A 22,889-nucleotide genomic window follows, 5' to 3' on the forward strand; every position below is an offset into this window, starting at 1 on the left:
TTTACATGCACAAGTCTTCTCAACTGGATTTTAGCCATCAGTTGGAACATTAACAAACAAGCAAGCTACCAAAAAATAAAAATAAAATAAAAATAAATCAAAAAGTCACACAAAAGATCCCTGTGCTTTGATGCAGTTTCCTTTCAGAAGAGGTCCTTTTGCTTCAAACGAAAACATAAAAGAGGACTTTGAAAGCGGATATGTTTTGCGTTATTTCCAAGTTCCCGTCCTGCTTATTGGCTTGGACCAAACTGAGGGAAGGGTATGTCAGTTTACCAGTGACGTCTCCAGCTGGCGTTTGTGTGGCTGCATTGCAACATTTCAGGGTTTCCATGACATCATACAGTAGCTGTAGAGCCCATCAGTTAATTAAATACCATATCCACGTGTTCCAGTTAATTGATGCTTCCTTTATATGGTCTATTGTGCTGCAGCCGGACATTGTTTCTGTCTCACTGAGCAAGCACAGAGAAAGACAAATATACATGCACATTGGCAGAGATGTTGCATTTCTGACCAGGGGAGGTTTTGTGGTAGAGCTGTCACCTCTGTTAATTCTTTAGCTGGAGAACATGGCATTTCTGGAAAGGAATATCTCGTTTACTTCTCTTGCGGGGATTATTCATGACCGTTGTCCATCGGTTTCAGCCAAAGCCCATATTGCTAAACAAATGGGTCTGATCTGGATCAAATCGGATGAAATCTGGATTAAAGCTGAAAGGCCAGATTCAAGTCAGGATAGAGCAAAGAACCTTTACAAACTGTGTTTATTCTCAGACACAAATCAAATCAGATGGAGGCACAAATTGGACAGCGAACTGAGAAGGCACTGGGTTCACATGCTCTTCATTCACTATGGCAAGATTTACTATATTTCTGAACTTAGTTGGATATGGAAAACATGCAAGCTTCTCTCATATTTTCTCCTCTTTTCTAGTGATGCATTTCCTGTATGTTAGTGATGCATAACTGATATCCTCCCTTTCTTTCCTCCCTCTCTCTCACAGGAACATAAAAGCATGACCATAAATCATGCATGGTTACGGCTAGGGCCAGCTCTCATTTTAAGGGAGCCCTCAGTAAGGAGCCTTTTAAACCCAGTGGTCCTTACGTGGTTAGGTTGTGTGTTTGGATTGCAACTCCCAGAAGCCTTCACCACTACCTGTGCAGGCTGAGGTTTCTGGCAGTTGCAGTCCAAGAACACCTGGGTTACCCAAGGTTAGGAACCACTGCTTTGGGTCATTCAGATCTTTTTGTGGGAGTCTGGAATGGATCATAGAAGCATGAAGTTGGAAGGGGCCTATAAGGCCATCAAGTCCACCTCCCTGCTCCATGCAGGACTACAAATCAAAGGATATCTGCCAGGTGATTGTCTAAATTTTTCTTGAATGCCTCCAGTGTTGAAGCACTCACCACCTCCTGAGATAACTGCTTCCATTGTCACACTGCTCTAACAGTTAGGATGGTTTCCCTGATATTCAACCAAAATCTGGCTTCCTGTAACTTAAGTCCATTGTTGCATGTCCTGCACTCTGCGATGATCGAGAGCAGATCCTGCCACTTCCTGAATGACAGCCTTCCAAGTGTTTGAAGAGTGCTAACATACCTCCTGTCAGTCTTCTTTTCTCAAGGCTAAACATGCCCATTTATTTCAGTCTTTCCCTATAGCACTTGGTTTCTAGCCGCCTGACCATCCTTGTTGCTCTTTGAACTTGTTCTGATTTGTCAGCATTCTTCTTGAAGTGTGATATCCAGAACGGGACACAATACTCAAGGTGAGGCCTAACCGGTGCCGAATACAGGGGAACTAGTACCTTATGGGATTAGGAGACTAGACTTGTGTTAAAGCAGCCTAAAATAGCATTTGCCTTTTTTGTTGTCACATCACACTGTTTGCTCATATTCAGTGTATGATCTGCAATAACTCCAAAATCCTTCTGGGTTGTAGCATTGCTGAGCCAGGTATCCCCCATCTTGCAACTGTGTGTTTGGTTTCTTTTTCCTAGATGCAGTACTTTGCTCTTATCCCACCAAGCGCATGGATCAGCACAACATGGCACTAGGGCCACATGAGCTAATTATACAATGAAGAAAATGGGAACAAAAGGAAACAAAAATACACCACCACGTGATATTGTAAAAACATCTGGAGGACAAGCCTGTTTTTGTCCCATTTCAACTCTGGATAGCTGGCTGGATAGCTCAGTGGTTCAGGTAGATGCAGAGGTTGGGAGTTTGATTCCCTACTGTGCCTCCTGTGAGTAGAGCCAGCCTGGGTGGCCTTGGGCAAGCTGCACAGTCCCAGGGATACCCCCTGAAGAAGGGAATGGTAAAACCACTACTGAGTGCTCTCTACCCGAAAAACCCTGAAAAAAGTCACCATAAGTGGGAATTGACCCTCAAGGGCGTGCAGTTATTATTAATGTTTTGACTCTGTTGAAGCTCATGCCAATCCTGCATCATCTGGATACTGGAATACAGTAGCAGTATCCAGACTGGAAGGAAAGTTGACCAAATGCCTCCATGTCATGAGGCTCAAAATGAACGCCCTGAGACTCTTATGTTTGGGATGGTGAGCACTGGCTTCAATAAATTGATAAACCTAGAGAGACATTTTGCTCCCCAGCAAGAAACAAAGAACATCACCAACCTGGCCCCCAGAGTTCATAGATCCTTCCTCCTCAAATTTTGATTCACATGCCTCACAACCTGCTGCAGGGAAATCTTCAAGCACCGCCTGGCTGGTCTTCTCCTGTTCAAGCAATGTGCAAGGAGGAAAGGTGGGCATGAACTGAACCACAAACCAGAAAAAAGAAAATCACAGCCTGGGCTGGTTCAAGCTTTTGGTTCATGGTTCAATTTGGGGATTCCATTTTGCCAAAATGAAACGAAGTGCCAAAATCCCCCCCTCCGAGCACTTTGTTTTGTTTTAGCAAAATGGGATGTTTGCCCTTCTTGCCTTCCTACCTTGTCTTGAAGCCGCCATGGCCTCCACCACCATTCTGAGAGGCAGCAGGCCCGGTGGCTTGCATGGAAGCTGGGACTGCTGCCTCTGAGCATGTGGCCGCCTGTGCGGGCGCATGTGCACACCTTCTGTGCAAGGAGCCGAGCTTACTGTCTCTCAGAATGGTGGTGGTGGTATTATTAAATCTATACCAAATGTCTTATAGATGGCATCTCTCTCCATCCAGACTTGCAAAAATGTCTGCCAACATCTCAAATAAATGCTGGAAATGCCAAAACCAAGAAGGAACTTATTACCACACATGGTGGACATTTGATATTGCAAAGAAATACTGGATTAAAATTCATACATGGATTAAGCAAATGACTATAGAAGAAATACAATTTAAATCAGAAATTTTCTTATTGGGATTAATATTAAATAATATAAACAAGCAAAGCTATTATATAATATCACATATCCTGACGGCAGATAGATTAGCATGCGCACAGGTATGGAAAGAGGGAGACCCGCCAAAAAATGAATTGATTATCAAAAAAAAAAAAAAAAAATTAGAGTGTGCAGAAATGGACAGACTAACAAAGAGACTAAAAGGGCAAGAAAAACCAATTCACTATGAAAGCTGGAACCTATGCTATGAATGGTGGAAAACAAAAGCTTTGTAATGAATAGAAAGTAAATGACCAAAATGAATAATATGGAGAAGATCCTAGGCACCCTTCAATCTCGAAAGACTATGGTAACGTGCTTTGTATGGAGGACTTGTGTTTTGACGCTGTACGCAAAGCTGGAGTGTCCTCTCCAGGGCACAAGGCCTGTGTAAAATAATGTGGATGATAGGCTGTTACCCAACCAACAAATCCCCCCTCTCCACATCACTGAAATAGTCCAATGGAAAGGCAAGAGCCAACACAACTGGTTTCAGCGTCGTCGCAGGAGTTGGCACAATGACAGGAACTGCCTCCAGGACTCCGGAGATATAATGGATGCTGTTTCTTTTATATATAAAATATGCTGTTTCTTATATATTTGTAAGTTTTATGTTGGGAAAATAAAATTTATTTTAAAAAAGGGTGGTGGTGGTGGAGGAGGAGGAGGTAGCAAGGTAGAGAAGTGACTGGAGCAGTGGGAGGGGCAGGTATGAACCATGAGCCAGTTTATTTTTCAGAAGTTTCACCGTTTGTGCGTAGCCACAGACCACAAACCATCACAAACTACCAGTTTTCCAGCTCGTGCCAATCTCTAATGGCTTAGAACCAGGTAGGCATTGCTCTCAAGCAATATTGGCCCGCAAAAAAAGGCAGTAGCAATCGGAAAGGAGATTGCTGATGAATGCAAGCTGTTCTGCGCATCATGGCGTCCACAGTGAGGCACGATGTGCCAGTATGATGGCCCTACGGCTCTGACCTTACTCTCACACCATGTCCTCTGGGGGTGTGTAGATTTGTGTTTTGACACTGCAACTTCCAGATTTCCCCAGGAGACACAGTCAAAACCGAAACACAAATCACACAGCTGTGCACCTCTAATGTCTTTTAACCACAACAGCTACCAATGCTATTTTTCTCTGCAAATATGGCTGAATTCTAGGAAAAGACTACACAGCCCCTTTCTTCTCTTTTGCTGTTGTTCCCTGAAATTCTGCAGAGTGTTGTCTTTTGGGCAACCTGATCACAGACCACCAATCTGCTCCCTTTCATTTCTAATTAATGCGTTTGGTGATTACAATGCAACGTTGGTGATGGGGGGTACAGGAAGGAGCAAGATGGTGGAGGAGCAAATTTTCTGCGGTAATTTGCATTTAAACCTGGCGTTCAGCATTATATCTCCCTGTTCACTCATTGTCTATAAACATTTGAGCTCTTCCTTCTGCTTCATCAGAAAGAACTAAGCATTTTCACTCCACCTCCGGTCTAATTAGAGCCATTTACTATGTTGACACAAAGGGTCTTTCTTTAAAAAAAAGACTATCTCTGCTTTTTAAAACACAATGGCAATACTAGAAGTCGGGGGGGGGGGAGGAGTGAATGATTGTTGTAAGATGCTGAGAGAGCTGCCAATAGTAAGAAAGGAAATAAAAATGTTCCTAAGGACTATAGGGTGCCCACATGTTCTACTTTATAGAGGATGGTCCTCTGTTTGAAAGGAAATGCTGATCTCCGTTGGGTTTAAAGATGACGATGACAGGATGAGGCCTTTTAAATGGCTGTTCAGTTAGATCCTGGACAGCAACCTCTGTGGCCAGCATACAGACTGCCCCACCATTATCTTCCCTGTTAGAGTAAATTACAATGGATTTCTAGTTATTTCTAGTTAAATTATAACCATTATTTTTAAATGTGTGTCTAAATGTATTTATCAAGGTGTACAACATGCATCTTTTCTTGTTCTCTTTTCTCTCTCTCTCTCTCTCTCTCTCTCTCTCTCTCTCTGTGTGTGTGTGTGTGTGTGTGTGTGTGTGTGTGTGAGAGAGAGAGAGAGAGAGAGAGAGAGAGAGAGATGAAGTGCCCTAGAACTGATGAAGGTCTTTTAAATCAGTGGGTTTCAGACTCTATTTTTTTGCATCCTGATTAGGGCAATGAGAAGTCTAATATATTCTCCCCGAACAAGAGTTTGCATACATTTGCTAACTTCTTTCCGAAATGCTCAACCACACAGGTGGTTTGTTGGAGATGTTGCTTAGTTTAATTAGTTCTGTGTCATCAAGTTGGATCCGACTTACAGCCACCCTTAATAGGGCTTTCAAGTCAAGTGAGATATTTAAGGAACGGTTTTACTAGTTCCACACCCCGAGGGATTTCCCATGACTGAGCAGGGATGCGAACTCTGGCCTCTAGAGCCCTAATCCTTCACAATACCCTCTACGCCACATCGGATACTTCATCATTTAGTTACAGCACCACATTTCACTTTCATACTGAAAGAGATCAGATTTCTACATGAACTAAGCCCAGGCACAGTAGAATATCCATCAGACTTTAAAATCTTCACTTTCACAGGTCAGACGTCAATGATTTCTGGTCCCAAATTTAATAATCTCACAGATACATCTTCCTCACCCCAAGACATCAAGTTCGTAGTTCTTACACACACACACACACACAGAGAGAGAGAGAGAGAGAGAGAGAGAGAGAATATGTTCCCTTCCAATTCCGGGCATTTGAACACAGCCCTGAGATGGCTTTTTTTTCTTTCCTATGTGTCAATGACTTCTCTTTCAAGGAAGTGGAGCCTTCCATTAATAACATGCATGAAATCCCACCATGGCCACAGAGTTCCCAATGGACTACCCTGAGATAAATGATTGTGTAAACAGCCCCAGGGTGTAAATAACATTGGTGTGGGTGATTTTGTTATGGAAAGAAGTTCTGTAGTTAACAGAATCTGTAATACTGTACAGGAGTCCAGTCCTCCTTGCTGTAATAAGCACGTCTTTAGCGTCTATTCTTGAAAATTAAGGGGAGATTGGATTAAGAAAACTGGGGGAGTTAATGGGCTCTGCTCTGTTTTAATGTCTTTGCTATCTCTGCCCTCCATATTTAATCATTGAAGGACCCACCCACCAGCTGCCTGATTTTATCTCCCCCTGATTTTTTGTTTTCTCCATTATATCTGTAGGTTTACAGCAAAATGGGCATTTCCAGAGGTTGGAAAAGATTTTTCCCGATCCCACAACTCTCCAATGACTGGGGAATCCTGGGCCTTTTAGTCTGAAAGAGTTCAGGATCCGAAGATTTTAGATGTGTTGTTTGGGTTTCATGTGTGATGTTTGCACAATGTATGTTAGGTTCTGTTTAACTGAATGTTGTTTTTAATCTTTAGTGTGGAATGGTCGCAGGACATGTTGGATAATTTCTTTAAAAAACTAAGGAACTATACGTGAAAGATCTTTTTTCTCTTTGAGATGCTTTCTCTCTGCAGAACTTTCCCCCCAGTCTCCATTTCCAAATTCAGATAGGAAGGTGCCCTTGAAATGAGGATGGGAATTGTGGCGCACATTTCTTTTTAAAAAAATTACATATCTATATATCTTCACCGCAAGCAGATTAAGACTTTTCTCTTCAGGCAATCTTTCTCTCAGTGACTGGATGCCTCAGCGTGGTCTTTTTAGATGGACTGTTATGCCTGACTGCTTTTACTGATTTTTTTTTCTAGTATTGCTTGCTCCCCATTTCTCAGAATGGCGTTTGTTCCTTTTTAATATTTTTACATTTAGTGTTTTCAGCTTTAAATGCTGCCTTTGAATGATGCACACCTCTTCGTATACCCATTGTTTCATTCTTAACTATTGTCTTTTAATGTTGTAGGCAGCCTTGGGTCCTTTTTTAAGTAGAGAGGCAGGGTAAAAATATTTTAAATTAATTAATTAAATCTATCTCTCATGGAGCTCATGGGCCTATCTAGCTATCTAATGTTTTTCTCTCTCTAGAGAGTGCAATTCTCCACTAAAACAAAATGCCCCCATCTATCTATCTATCTATCTATCTATCTATCTATCTATCTATCTATCTATCTATCTATCTATCTATCTATCTATCTATCTATCTATCTATCTATCTATCTATCTATCTATCTATCTATCTATCTATCTATCTATCTATCTATCATCTATCTGTCTGTCTGTCTGTCTGTCTGTCTGTCTGTCTGTCTATCTTTCTATCCGTCCGTCCATCCGCCCGCCTGTCCGTCTATCTATCTATCTATCTATCTATCTATCTATCTATCTATCTATCTATCTATCTATCTATCTATCTATCTATCTATCTATCTATCTATCTATCTATCTATCTACCTACCTACCTACCTACCTACCTACCTACCTACCTACCTACCTACCTATCTATCTATCTATCTATCTATCTATCTATCTATCTATCTATCTATCTATCTATCTATCTATCTATCTATCTATCTATCTATCTATCTATCTATCTATCTATCTATCTATCTATCTATCTATCTATCTATCTATCTATCTATCTATCTATTACACTTATATACTGCTCATTTAATGGCAAGCCTCTGCTCTGGATAGTTTGCAGCAGTTAAAACATTTTAACAAAATACCAATTTTTAAAAGTTAGGGTTCTGGGGGAGAGGGGGAGGCCACTTGGACTTCTAGAATTTGCTCACACCAACCTAAAGCTATACAGTGGTTATCCCTTACCCACCCCATGAAACAAGTAACGGCTGAAATCTAACGGTAAGTCATAACTAAGTAGGCCCACTGGATCAATGGAACTCATCAGAGGAACTGATTCACCAGACCCCCATTGATTCAATAAGTCTACTGCAGTGGTGATTTACTGCTGGATCCATGTGATTGTGATCTGCTGGTATAGGACAGAACAAAAGAAAGCTCGTGGTGCAGAGGTTAAAACACTGTACTGCAGCTAAAAACTGTGCTCACGACCTGGTGTTCAAATCCCAGGTAGCCGGCTCAAGCTTGACTCAGCCTTCTATCCTTCCGAGGACGGTAAAATGAGTACCCAGCTTGCTGGGGGGGGGCAATGTGTAGCCAGTATAATTAAATTGTAAACCGCCCGGAGAGTGCTTGTAGCGCTATGGGGCGGTATATAAGTAAAAAAAAAAAAAAAAAGCTCAGCTTCACGTGGTGCTGTGCAAATTTGACTTAAGGGATGCACTAGTGTAACATGTAAGGGGCACCACACAACATATTTTGAGATAGATTCATAGAGGATCTGACAGAGGTTATGGCCAGTGAAAATGGAGCCTCTAATACAGTTTTCCCTAAGCTAAATTGACATGTCCATTCCCAGGGGATTGTGGGTGCTGCAGTTGTGGTATTAACAGAGGGCTTAGCAAGATGACAATCTGGGTTTGGAGATCCCTTTATGAATCTAGGGACATAGTGGCGCTGCGGGTTAAACCACAGAAGTCTCTGTGCTGAAAGGTCAGAAGACCAGCAGTCGTAAGATCGAATCCATGCAACTGAGTGAGTTCCCGTCGCTTTGTCCCAGCTCCTGCCAACCTAGCATTTCGAAATGCGAGTAGATAAATAGGTACCACCTCGGTGGGAAGGTAACACCGTTCCATGTCTAGTTGTGCTGGCCCTGTGACCACGGAAACTGTCTTTGGACAAACGCTGGCTCTATGGTTTTGAAACGGAGATGAGCACTGTGCCCTAGAGTCGGACACGACTGGACTAAATGTCAAGGGGAACCTTTACCTTTTATGAGTCTAATGAGGCTGGGATAAAACTTTATATGGTGATTTAAAAAAAAAAAAAAAAAACAGAAGCAATTGATTAATCTTGTTTCAAGCATGGTGCTTTTTCAGACTCTTAACTGTAGGTAGCAGGTGCTCTTTATGACAATGAACATATTCAAATATATTTAAATGTAATGCCAGATGAAACAGTAAGGAGAGAGGGGTTCCTGTTTCCTTTCTGCCTATTTAAGTAGTTGTGAAAATAAAAACAAAGCAGTCTAAAGCTGCAATATGATAACATTGCTAATCAAAAAAACCCACTGAAAAGTAAATATGAGTGCAAGTTTACAGACACACTCCCTTTGCTCTGTAGGTGGCTTTTAAACCTATTATTTGCAGACATTTTTGGTTGTTTTTGAAGGGGGAGAGGGGAAGTAGGGGAAATACTATAATACACAATACAGCAAAAATATTTACATTTGTTTATTAGTTTAAACCCAGGGCTTGTAATACATTTTCATCACTTCTTTTTCACAGGTGTTCGCTATTGCTCCAGATAAGGTTTTGGATGGACTGGAAGCGTGCAATGTGAAGGGAGAATTACAGCCCTCAACAAAAATGTATGCTCAGTACTGCTCTTGCATGAGTGGAGACCCAGAACTCAATGCAGCCCATTGTAAGCATTTTATTTTTCATTTATTGCAATTAATGTCACCCCTTCACTAAAAAGGAAACTTAAAAATTATATGAGATGCATAAGAAGTAGAGATGATTGGACACAAACCAGGTTCATGTATAGTTCGTTGTTATTAACGAACCATGAACTTTCACAAACTTCCCAATGAAAGGAACCGGTTTGTGGTTCATGCATTTTGGGAATTCTACAGGTGGTGGAATGGCCCCACACACATGTCAGAAATGCCAAACATGGAGTGGGTCTTTGGCTGACTCTCCTCTCCACCCCCTCCATTTTTGGCAAAGATTGGGTTCTGGAACCTCCAAGTCATAGCCCTTAAAGCAGACAGCCCCAGGAAAGTGCTCTTTAGCCAGCTGCTGAAGAGTACTTTCCTGGGGGAATATGCATTGGGGGGGCTTTAACTCGAGTGCCCCAAATCCAATCTTCACCAGATTTGGAAGTGGTGGGGAGAAGAGTCAATCCCTGTTTGGCAAAGATGGAATTTGGGACATCTAAATTATAACCGACGTACAAATCACCAATGGCAATGAAAGATCTACATTTCATTTCATTCTCGGCAGGGGCATTTTCCCGAAGCACCACGAAATGAACCACAAAACAAGACCATTTATCCGAAAAGGGAGTGAGAGATTGTCCACAAAAATATTCTCAGAGACAGATTCTACATAAGCATAATATCAGTGCCGCTGAAGAAGGATAAAAGTGCTATAGCCGAAATGCGTTGGGCTTATCTTTGAATAAAGGATGGATACCCATTTCACACCCTAGGACCACCGTCTCGTCTTACTTGATAGCTTCAGGAGATGTGCGAGTCCTTTTTGTTCTTGTTTCATGAACCGCAAAAGGGCCTGATTCATAGCTTGTTGTGTTTTGTTTTCTTTTTTGCTTTGTGGTTCATTTCATTCCATCTCTAGAAAGAAGCAATTATTTGCATCCTTATTCAATTTCTTATTTACAAGCCATCATCACCACCATCATCGTCACCACTGCCATTTACATTTATCTCCCTTCCATCTTACAGTCTTCGTAAAGAACAAAAAACAAGTAAAACAAGACATGGCCTTCCTCCTAGAATTTGGAAATTCTGGGGCATGCCTCAAGGCTGTGTTGATGCAGCCTGACAGGTTCTTGTAGCTGCAATCCACAAGAATAGGCTTCCCATTATTTGCCTGTTCTCAGTCACCTCATCCCACCACCCTGGGTATGGGCTTCTGCGAGAGTTGAGTCCATTCTCAGTTTTGCTCTGCACCTTGCAAGAACTATCCAAGGTGCTGAAACCTATCTCGAAATAGGTCCAGTAAAATAAAAGTAAAGGTTGCCCTTGACATTTAGTTCAGTCGTGTCCGACTCTAGGACACGGTGCTCATCCTCGTCTCCAAGCCGTAGAGCCAGCATTTGTCTGAAGACAGTTTTCCGTAGTCACATGGCCAGCGCGACTAGACATTGTTTTAAGTGACAGCCAGCAGATAGTTTTTACTATTTACAGATAGTTTTTACTATTTACTATTTACAGATAGTTTTTTTTACTATTTTTAAAAATCAGTTTAAAATAGTTTTAATTTCAATTGTATTTTAATCATATAATTGAACTTAATCCTATTTTAATATATGAGATTTTACTGCATTTTCAATCCCTATTGTTTTAGAGCATTATATAAGCCGCCTTGAATCTCAATTCTGGGAGAAAGGTGGAAATAAATTTAATTTAATTTAAAAGTTCTGTATATTTTTACACATAAACACAGATAATCCTGATCCATCTCAATGTAATGAGACTGTTGCTCTTGGTTTAAACTCTTCCCCTCAACTGGTTACTATTTCAAATGTCACCTGCCCTTGGCATTGAGAAAAGGAAAGGAAAGGAAAGAAGTATGCTCCACGGGAGGTCCCTTGTTTCTAATTTCCCATGTTGCATGTATATATGTGTACATTTTGAAATAAAAGGAAGATATGGACAAGTTCTAAGCCTTCTGTGTCCACAATAAGGCCCTTGATATTCCCTTTAGCTTAAAAAAAAAGAAGAAGAATAGAGATCTTAAACATAACGTGTACTTTCCCCTTAAGCATAGCTAAGTCTGGATCTAGCCATTATTTCTTTTTGCCTTTCTGTGTCACTTTATTCAGATTCATAGATGGAAAATGCCTGGTCTGGGGTCATCGCTCCCAAAATGTGCCTAGCCAGCATTGCCACTGCCACTTCTGGCTGAGAGATTCTTGGCACTGCAACTCAAAAACAGCTTGTTTCTCATCCTTCTAAATGTGATTTTTACACCTCTTTTAATCTCCACTTTTCACATGTTGCCCTTTTTAAAAACTCTATCTCAAACCGAAAGGCTCGGATTCCATGATTCTGCTGTGTGAGCAGAAGGTATTCCGCTCATCCTGTGAATATCCCTCGGTCATTTGATGCCAAAGTCTGAAGACTCTTGAGGGAGCCTCTGAAGCTGGTTTCTGAAGGGGTTCAAGGAGTTGCAGACAAAGGGGAAAAAAACTAACTAACGTGCACCTTACAATGAGTGGACATTCTCTCTGCTCCTTCAGGATCTTTTGGTCCAGAACCCTTTTCCTCTGAATCCCCTAGGAAGCATGATTTTTCTGTAAGACATGGCATATTTTGACCCACTGGTGACATTTCCACGAAACCTGAAGAGTTTCCTCCTACTTCCTTCTGTCGCCATGCAGACACCCGATGATTTGGGCTGCACACAGTGTCTGGAGATGAGAGTGGGGCTGCAAACCCAGCTGATGGTACTTTGTGGATCCCAGCTCCCAGGATATGGCCACGATGACTAAAAGATTCTGGGAGTCCTATAGCCCAGTAAAGAAGCATCTCTGAGGTCTGCAGTTTGGTACCTGGTGGAATCGGGGTGATGATGGGTGAAGGTGGCACCCAAGAGCTGTCAAAGCGACCTACCTCCTTTATTCAATGTTCCTAGTCTAGTCTGACAACTGATAGTTTGATTGGCGTCATTCCTTTTTTTGGGGTGTGTGCTTTCCCTCGCCTTGATGATCACATCACATTGATTATTGCATCGTAGAGAGTTTGAGATTTTGTTGCCACCATTTGAACTAGTCCACCTTTTTCCACGTTTTCTGTTTTTTCTCAGCTTTACTTTCCCTACATTATCCTGCTTGTTTTTCTGCATTTATCATGTTCTCTTTTCTTCTGTCTCAACTGTGTACTATTGCTTTGTCCCTTTCATGTGCCTATCTTTTTTTCTGCCTTTACTCTCTGTCTCCCTCTTTGGAATGCTTGGCCACTGTAGATCAGAACGACTAAATCTCCCTGCATGTTAAGAAAGGCCTTAAGAACAACCTGCTCCTTTCAGTTAGGATTGAGCTCTTAATTTTTGTTACCTAGTTTGCTGTCTTCTCCTTTCGTTTCTCGTTCTTCTCCTCTTGTTCTGTCCTTTCCCCACTGCTACCCTTATTAAACTCTAAACCAGTAGTAAGTGCCTTGTTAAAATCAGATCATGGGGAGGAAAACATTGTATTTTATTTCACTTTATTTTGAGACTATGCAAGGGTGGCCATGTTGGCTGAGGGAATCTGTCGGTTGTAGTCCAAAAAAGTGACTTTTCCAAGATGATGTTAGATAGCTTGGATTCAAACAGGCTCGTGCATGAGTCTAGGCACTCTTTCTGCAGACCTGAGTCTATCTGTTTATACTGTATAACATCTAGCTCTTGAGGCCACTTTTTCTCCATTGTTGTTGCTTTTGTTATATGCATGTTAGAAGGAAGTTGTCAGCTGCTGTAGTTCAGCCTATGACCAGTTGGGCCTTATGTCTCTACTGGCAGTGGCCAATTTGGACTCCCTCTTTGTTATTACACTGCAACTATAAGTAGAGATGGGCACAAAGTGATTTGGCTTGGTTGGTCAAAATTCGTCAGCACAGGTACCCTGCATTCCCTTCAACACCACCCAGCCAGCTGTCGTGCACTGGCTGTCCTTGTGGAGTAGCTGTCCAGTCTGGACAGGAGTCCAAGCTTCCCTTCCCCACCTCCTCTGGCAGCTGACCACTCAGGGACCCTGACACAGGGATCCTTGCTACACAGCCATTGAGCGGTCAGCTGCTGGAGGAGGTGGGGAAGGAAAGCCCAGGCTCCTGCCCAGAGTGGACAGTATCCCCAGGAGGACAACCCAACCAGTGCACGCCAGCTTGGGACAGCCAGTGTGCACTGGCTTGTGAGTGGGTGAAGGGAACATGCAGCACCTGTGGTGCAGTGCCCATCAACGTTGGTGAACCAAGCCAAATCTTAACATGCAGGGAGATTTCTAGCTATAAATATCTCTCCTCACTGGTGAGGCTGGGTAGGTTCTGATAGAGGCTTTGTTCCCATAACCTTTGGAGGGTCACTGTGCCTGATCCTGGATCACCCCTCCCAATGAATTTAGAAGGCCATTAAAAGGGATTGGGCGTTGGGTTGGGTTGCACTACACCTTTTCCAGCCATAAGCCCATCTCACAAATGTTTCAAAGATGAATTCACTGTTTCTGACACAGCAAAGTGTCGGACTCTCTGCAGTGCAGCGCACAAATGGCACAGGGTGTTTTCTCACAGTGCATTCAGCAGGGCTGCCTGCGATGAAGGACAGGATAGAGCCCCTGCACCAATCCAGCCTTCCATGCAAAACAAAAAAGTCAGACAGATAGTGGAATCTCAGTACCTCCGTGGCACAAGAGGACTGCAAATGGAGAGAGTACAGGAACATCTAGAGACCAGCCCTCAGACACTTTGTACCCAATCCCAAGTACCCAGCACCTTCTGTCCTGATGTAGCTGCTGGAATTGAGCACCAACACTTGTAAGCACATGTTTTGTACTGTTGGAGAAAGAACAGGCAGATAGATTGCACTGTTTGCTGGGAGTAGCCTCATTGCTCCATGGGAGGGCTGTGTATTGAGAAGCTCACTTTATAATGGGTAGCAAGACTACCTTTCCCATGAAGCACTTAGAGGACTCCCAGCAAGCAGTGGAACAGAGGGGGCCTTCCCCTCTGCTTTGTAGCCAAAGCACACTTAGTGAAGCAAACAATGGTGGTAGAAAGACTCATCGTTTGCTTTCTTCTTTCTCTTCTCCCAGTTTCAGAGGTCTGTCTGGGGATTATCTGGGGTTGGGAATCATGGAATTGCAAAAACCCTATCCCTAGTGCTTTTGTCTTGTTGTCTTTTTTAGATCTATATGTAGATTGGTATTTTCAGGCCCTTGACCTTCCTCCTTCTTCTCTGAGGTCACTTCGCTTTTCTTGCATCTTCATTTGAAAGAGACTAGCTGTGAGAGCTTCTGTAACTAACATTTATCCCACAGTAACTATAAAAATGTGTAACAGAGTAAGTTTTCCTATTGCCCCTACTACCAATCTGTGGAGTGATGATTTTTATTCAGTAACAGAAAGCTCTGTACCCAGGACCAAATACCAAATACAGTGGTTCCCCACATAACAAGCGATTCGTTTAACAACGAATCAGCATAACAATGTGTTTTTTGTGATCGCAAAAGCGATCACATTGCAATGTTTCTAATGGTAAAACATCGCTTTGCGATGATTGGTAAGCGTTTCGCTTACCGATTTTCGCATAGCGATGTCTTTTTAACAGCTGATCGGCTGTTCCAAAATGGCTGCCGGGTAAAGAAAATGGCTGCCCGCTGTGTTTTCGTGCCCTTTTCTCACTTACCAGGCAGCGAAAATGGCAGCCGCATGGAGGATTTCCGCAGAACGGTGAGTTTTTTGCCCATAGGAACGCATTAAATGTGTTTTAATGCGTTCCTATGGGCTTTTTTGCCCCACATAGCGACGAATCCACATAGTGACGATTTTTCGGAATGGATTATCGTCGCTATGCAGGGCACCACTGTAGTGCCAACAGCACTTGCTTCATTCTGCCTAATGGGAAGACTGGCCCTGCCATTAAACATGGACGTAAGCCCTTTAGGCTGGATTGACACCAAGGATCTATATTAAGGCAGCTTTGTGTCCTCTATCGGAGCATCACATGATGTACATGAATGACCCAGTGCAAATCCTCTTTGCTCTGGGTTTTCCTACTGTGAAGGTACCACTGATTTTCAGGAATAACTTCAGTTTGCAGCTGATCTGTGGGCACAGTGTGAAACTGCCTTGGAGGACAGGATTAGAAGAAGACTGCAGTGTTTCCCACTCCAACGTGGGCACTGCAGTGTTTCCCAACCAGAGCATTCCATTGCCCCCATTCCTTGCAATTTCTTCCTTTCTATGGTGGGGTTGTTCCTTTATATTTTCTTCCCATTTTTGTGTCCTGCCATTTTTAAGCCTCACACCCACTAGCCAAACCATCGTCATCATTGTCATTGTTGTTGTTGTTGTCGTCGTCATCATCACCATCATCATCATTTCATCTTTCCTATCCATGGGTAGGTGCAGACATGGCAATGCACACAAGGCTTAAAAAAAGGGATGGCAACCAAAAATGATCCTTCTGTGGATACCAATAACAGGTAGAGGCTGATATTAGTGAGGTCATCACTCACCAAACAGTGCCACCATGACCTGAATTTAGTGTAGTCTTGGTGTAAACCCTTGGTTTAGACTGGGCCACTTATTATTTACATTATCCCCTTGGGGAAAAAAGGGTTGCATGTATCATGTGCCTAGCATTGCTAGTATGAAAGCAACATGAATGGAATCAAATGCAGATTAAAATGGAGTATTAACCCACCTTTAGTTTTCTTCCTTTTCTTGTTCTAGGTGGACACTATATGGTGGAGTGCCTGCTGAACTGCACCCCTTTTGACTGCAGGTATGGGAATGCTTGCTAGATTCTCCCCCAAATTACGAGAGAGAGAGAGAGTCACTAATTCTGCAAAACAGAAGAGACATTCTAATGAGAATTCTACTCCTTGACATGAACGTACCTTACATACAGTTTTCTGAAGTTTCACATATTCTTGTGTAGGTTCAGTTTGTTCCAGTAGGGACTGCACAGGAGAACTTCCAAAAGACTGGGTGTCGTAGAGGGAAAATGCAGAGCTTGGAAAAATTCAATTTTTTTTGGACCACAAGTGCTAGAATTCTCCAACTACTTGACTGAGGATCCTGGGAAATGCAGCTGAAAAAAAAAACTCCAAACACTGAAAATATTAGATAGTGAATATTGCTGTTTCTTCGAACATATGGGCATGTTTTGGCATCCAAATATATCTATAATGGGTGAATTTTCATATTGATCCACTCTACATGTATTTTCACATTTCACATGATCTTGCACTCCCTTTCCTTGATGTTTATTTGTCTCAGTGATGGATGAAGGAATATGAGATTTGGCTCTTTCCAGTTACTCAGGTGGCTCTTGTTGCTGCTGCTGCTGCTGAAAATAAGTGAAAAGGTGAAGACACGTTTGAAAACCTAGACATTGTCAAATGTGTATTTGAAAGTTTCTAGCAACTGGAAAGAACTTCCCAAGAACAAACAATGAGTCAGAATTAAATCACCAAAAGGAAAAGAATCCAAAGTTGAGACTAACCATGTAGCCCTATACATGTCTACTCAGATGTCAACCCCATGGACTTCAGTGGGGATTTTATCCCAGGGAAATGAAAACTGTGGACTGCTCTGTTTTGCTGATACTGCTAACCTTAATGCATCAATATATTGACAGGGACAGATGTCTAAATTCAGGAATCAAGCTGTGGCTCTCAGACTTAATTTCCTCATCTGTCTGTTGTTGTTTTTAGTAAAATAAAAATTCCTCTGATTAACAAGAGGTAGATTTGCTACTTGAACACTGCATATCTTTCGGAAATGTATGATTTGGGAAAGTGATGAACCAGGCGTTATAATCTGGGATGAAATGAAAGCGAAATCAGTAAATAACACTCCCTAAAATAGATTTTGCAGGTTGGGGGAACAACAGAACAACCTAACCAGCCTGTTTACCAGAGGCAAAAGGGGGATACGAATCTTCTTATAAGCAGGGAGAGACCCTTTTTCTTCATAGTTTAAAAAAAATGCACTGCATGAAGCTTGCTTGTTGGTAAACTGCTGGCTTCTGTGTATTTGTGATGGGGAGGGCTGGATTGAGAGCCACAATGTTTGAGGACAAACCATCTTTCCAAGAAAAGGAATATGCATGTTTTAAAAATATGTACTGAAGATAAATCTACCCTCCTGCTATAAGCACGTTTGATGCTGTCAAAATAGAGAGGCTGAGAAAACGAGCAGGTGCTGAGAGAGCCCCCTTTGCATGAAATCGTTAATGCGTCTTAATCTTGACCCTGCACCACCATTCCATGTTAATGCCATGGCCTCCCATGTTCAAGTGACTCTAATGCCGGCCTCTTTGTGCTATAGGGTTTTTCTCTCCTGAGCAGACTGCAAAGATCGCCGAGCGCCTTCTGCACCGATGACCTAGATACTCTTTGGATCCCTGTTCCGTAGGAAGGATTCACAACAAGCTCAAGTCGCAACCTTTTGACATGGCTGCTGCTTTTCCTACCAGGCAAGATCATGATATTACGTGACCCGTAATGCCAGAGGAAACCCAAGCATTAGTCTGAGATGGAAACCATTTAAGAAGAGGCAAGTTAACGGTTTGCTTGCTTGCTTGCTTTCTGTTTTGGAATTTAGAACAATTGCAACATCCCTTTGTGTTTTATGAAATAAAGCAAGCATGCTAAGGTCTGATCCTGCATGGAGAAACACACATGCAGAATATCCACCAGGTGTCTGCTTTGATGGCTGGCATGTAAACCTCTGAAATAACATGGAGTACTGTACTAAGGAATACCCTTGGGGTGGTTTTCTTGTGTTTTGCTCCTTTATCCTTACTTGATAACGAGGGGGGGGGAGAGAGAGAAAAGGCCACCCCGCTTGTTAATCAGCGGTTGTAGAACCAATGATGAGGTCCCCTTTTTAAAAAAAATCTGCTGACAGCAGAACGAAGATCTGACAATGCAGGGAAGTATAGGTCTGAGCTTTTTAAGAAATTCATAATAAATGTGGATGTAATATTCATTGTTCTTTTGTGTGAGATATAATTTATGTTATACATCAGAAGATCCTCCCCTCGTATCCATGCAATGTAAAGAGTCCAGAGATTTATATTTTTTTGGACATTGTTTGAAATTCTAGCATAGGTCTCAAAAGGTGTGAGAGGTTACCTTGAAATATATATATATATTTGCTGGGGGGTGGTCAGTTTAAACATAAAACAGTTGTATCCATAGTGATGGCTGTCTGTCTGTCTGCCTGCCTCTCTCTCGCTCTCTCTGTAGTTACACTACATGTCCAATGTTGGGCAAATGTTGATATTCACATGCAAATGTAGACAATCCTAGAAAGATTTTGTGATAGTCCCCAAACCCAGAAATAGAAAATGCAGAGTTAAAAAGTCATTTAAATATGACTGTCAGTAATTATATACTTCCTTAAAAATTTGGAAAAATGTTTTTCAAATATTTTCAGCATCTGTCATCCTTTAACTGAGAATGTCAACATTTATATATAGGGTGGAATTAATATAATTTTAATACATTTTTTTAACATAAGAGCCAAACACTAGCACAATATTTCTTGGTGTTTTATATGTTGCCACCTCTGCTTTTTGCTATATTCTCTCTCTCTTCCTTCCATCCTCCCTCCCTCCCTCCCTCTTTCTCTTTTACGTATATAATTTTAAATTTCTCATTCCCCCTCAGCAATGATTCACCTATATCTCCTCCTTCAGCCAACCCAAAATCTAGAGTGCTTTCTTTCTAGCTGATAGTAGAAAGAGGATAAAACAAGTAAACACTGTTTTTTAAAAATGTCTCTGAAGTTATGAATATTGTACGGAAGGAGAGGTATAGATATACACTAAAATAAACACAATTTTTCATGACATTTGGCAGTTTTATGCACTATGTTAATATACGAGCTAGCTCTTTAAAGACGAAGGGCAATTATTAAGGAAGCATTTTTTTAAACTACAGACTATTTGTTAACTCTGTTTTAATATTAATATCAATTAATATTTTCCACACTGAAAATTACTTAAAGCAGTATCTGTCATCTTTTCAGTTCCATTTGGTAGTAGAAATTCCATGTGAAATACACACACATCTGAGATTTGCAGCTTAAGCCATGAAAAATAATAGGAAATGCATACCGGTACATACAAAAATATATAATGCATTTTTAATAGTTATTAGCATCATATTAACAAAAGGGCCAGGAATTGTTAATTTGGAAGCAGGACAACCACATTACTTTCTGTAATTATAATTTAAATTTTTTGGGAGAATATATTAACAGTTATTAGTATGTTGCTAACAAAATGCCAGGAATTATTAATTCTGATAGCAAGGCAACTATATTATTTCTGTACTTCTAATTTAAATTTCTTTCATGAGAATGTCTGGGAAAAATAATTTGTGGTTGGAAGAATGGAACACAAGGATCTTTCTAGAAGTATTAAAAACAATAGACCAGTAGTTATAGTGGCTAACAAGCTAATCGGACTATGTTTTAAAGATATTATTACATTTTCCATCTTACTCTGTTTTATAAAATGGAGGATTTTTTTTGTGAGCCAACAATCAGAAGCTTATGTATATTTTTATGCATCCCCCTGAAAACATACCATAGCCTGAAATTTAAACTTCTTACTCTTTGTTCTTTTTTGTTTAAAGAAACATGATGAAGATCATGACCTTTTCAGATTACCGGTGGCTGTAGTAAAACACAGAAAAGAAGTGGATTTAGTAGTGTGATAAAAAAATACTTGTAAAACCTGGAATAGGATGTGTGATTGTGGTTTAAAAAAAAAACACCAACACCTAAAACCCATACAAAAAAGGAGAATACCCATAATAATCAGCAAATAGGGAGACGGGTGGGGGAGAGAATGAAAAATATATCTCTGTGGCCACAAAATGGTTAAAAGCAAAGAAGAATATAATCAAGTTTGGGATGCCAAAAAGGAAAAAAAAATCGAGCAGTCAAGTAGCTAATTGACTTTGCTTTAATCAGCCCAATGAATATTCATTAGTGTGCTGGTCCTAATCACGGGGGCCATGTTGTCCGTATTTAGTGAGCGCACGATCAGCATCTCGTACATGCCTGAGCAGCTTCCCTTCCTGTCTGCACTGACATTAAATTTAGAGGTTTTACGCCTTCGCTAGCTCGCTGTTGGCTGTGATTGGCCCAGCTTCTCTACTCAGAAATGCCATAGCAACGCCTGGCTGGTTGCCTAGCAACTTTTTTTAACCCCCTCCTTTACCCCCCCCAATAATACCCAAGCCAGTAATCCATAGGCTTAGCATGGCAGAAAATATGTTTTTGTAGACATGGCTTGTGCATAGCATGTTCAAGAATGGTCTCCATGTGGTCTCTGCGGATGCTAGTTCTGCTAGGGGGGAAAAAAAGATCAACTATATACATATATAACTTCTGCCTTTAACATTTTGAATTTTGCAGTGTTTGTAATTTAGAAATGTCATGCAACTTTGCATATTAGGATATGTCAAGAACTGATCCTCTCATTTTGTGTTACAGAGTTTTGGATTTCTGGCTAAATTCCTCTAGCTGCGCAGACTAGAATAGCGTCAGGTTTCCTGACTAGTCCACTCCTTTTCTCATTAACTAGCACTTAACAGTTTCAGTAATTCACTCTGAGATATTAGTGTGAAGAAAGAATAAAAGGTTTCATTACTTGCAGTTTAGCAGATCACACAGTAAACTGACAAACAGGACTGCTTTCAGAAACAGGCTTCAACAGACTCATTGACTGTTTCCAACGGGGGGGGGGGGGGAAATAAAGAAAGAGAAAGAAAATACAGCAGAGAGGGAGGGTTCGCTTTGATTTCAGAGGCAGGAGGGAACCATTGGTTAGCGCTGGATGGATTGACAGTCACTCTAGTCCAGAAAGGTCCCTCCCAGCTACGCCTTCTCCAGCAGCATGCGAGGTTGTAAAAACAGCAGTCTGATTCACAGAGACCCTTCTTGTTCAGTGAGAATTCTTTCCATGGTTTCCAATTGAATACGTCAAAATTTGAATTAAAAAAAATTCACAAAGGTTCACCCGTTGGCTTGAAAGACTGAAACTCAATGACAGAGCAAACCGTGTACTTTACAGAGCTTGGACCCACTTCTCCCAGAACTGCACAGCCAACACGGCGAGTAGTGATCTGAAAAATAACTTTTTCCAAGTTCTGCTCCTTGGGCCCACAAACCAAAGTCTTTTGGCCTTTTACAGAATTGGGAGTTGCTATCAAAAAGGGCCAATTTTTCAAGCTCTGCTTTGGAAGCCAAATCCTTTAAAATTTGCAGGTCTGTGCTTTTTCATCTTAAAAGAGCAGGAAGGATATAATGTGAAGGACCTGTGTCATGCACTCTGGGTTGGTTCTGCCAAGCTAAGTAAGTAATAATAAGTTGGAGAAATAATCTGACCTAGTCTAAGGGAGGCAGTGGAAGACAGGAGGGCCTGGCGTGCTCTGGTCCATGGGGGTCATGAAGAGTCAGACATGACTAAACAACAACAAGTCTAAGGCCTATAATATTAATCTTAATTAGCTTGGCAAGGAGCTGAGAGTTCACAATAAGTTCTGCTCTTGTTTTGTAAGGCAGCACATTGATTAACGTGGTGTGGGTTCACGCAACCCAGAGCATGTGCATGCTGCACAATGAAAGACAAACTAAAGGACATTGTGGGTTCTCTTTTTTCGTTCAGCTCCTCCTTGAAAGGCAGGTGCATTCAAAAGGACAATTTTGCATGGGGTGAACAGCACGCTACACGATTGAAAATCATTGCATGGGGCTGCTGTCTTTTTTTTCCCCCAAGTGAATTTTGCTGTTTCAAGACTTCTTTCTGCTAGACAAGAAATCCAGTTAAAGCAAGAAGGACGAGAACAAAAGCAGCCCCTAAGATATGTTCTGGTCAGCATTTCTGGTAATGGTTGGCTGTAAATTTAACTGTAGCTTGGAATTATGTCCAGGATTTGTTAGAATATAGTTCCTCATTCAGAAGAAGACTGAGTCGAGGAAGGCAGCAATGAAGGAATTAGAAAAGATCATCAAGTGCAAGGATGTTTCACTGGAGA

General features: G+C 41.5%; 1 long non-coding RNA gene across 1 annotated transcript in view; it reads left to right on the top strand.

Moving 5' to 3' along the window:
- Positions 1-21,840, top strand: part of LOC144588708 (uncharacterized) — an 89,508-nt gene extending 67,668 nt beyond the window's left edge. Inside the window, exons 2-4 of the long non-coding RNA XR_013544385.1 lie at positions 9,674-9,812; positions 16,561-16,612; positions 18,163-21,840. This is a non-coding gene — a long non-coding RNA (uncharacterized LOC144588708). The remainder of the gene's footprint in view (positions 1-9,673; positions 9,813-16,560; positions 16,613-18,162) is intronic.
- The last annotated feature ends 1,049 nt before the right edge of the window (positions 21,841-22,889 follow it).

This window comes from Pogona vitticeps, chromosome 4, assembly GCF_051106095.1.
Source record: "Pogona vitticeps strain Pit_001003342236 chromosome 4, PviZW2.1, whole genome shotgun sequence".
NCBI lineage: Eukaryota > Metazoa > Chordata > Lepidosauria > Squamata > Agamidae > Pogona > Pogona vitticeps.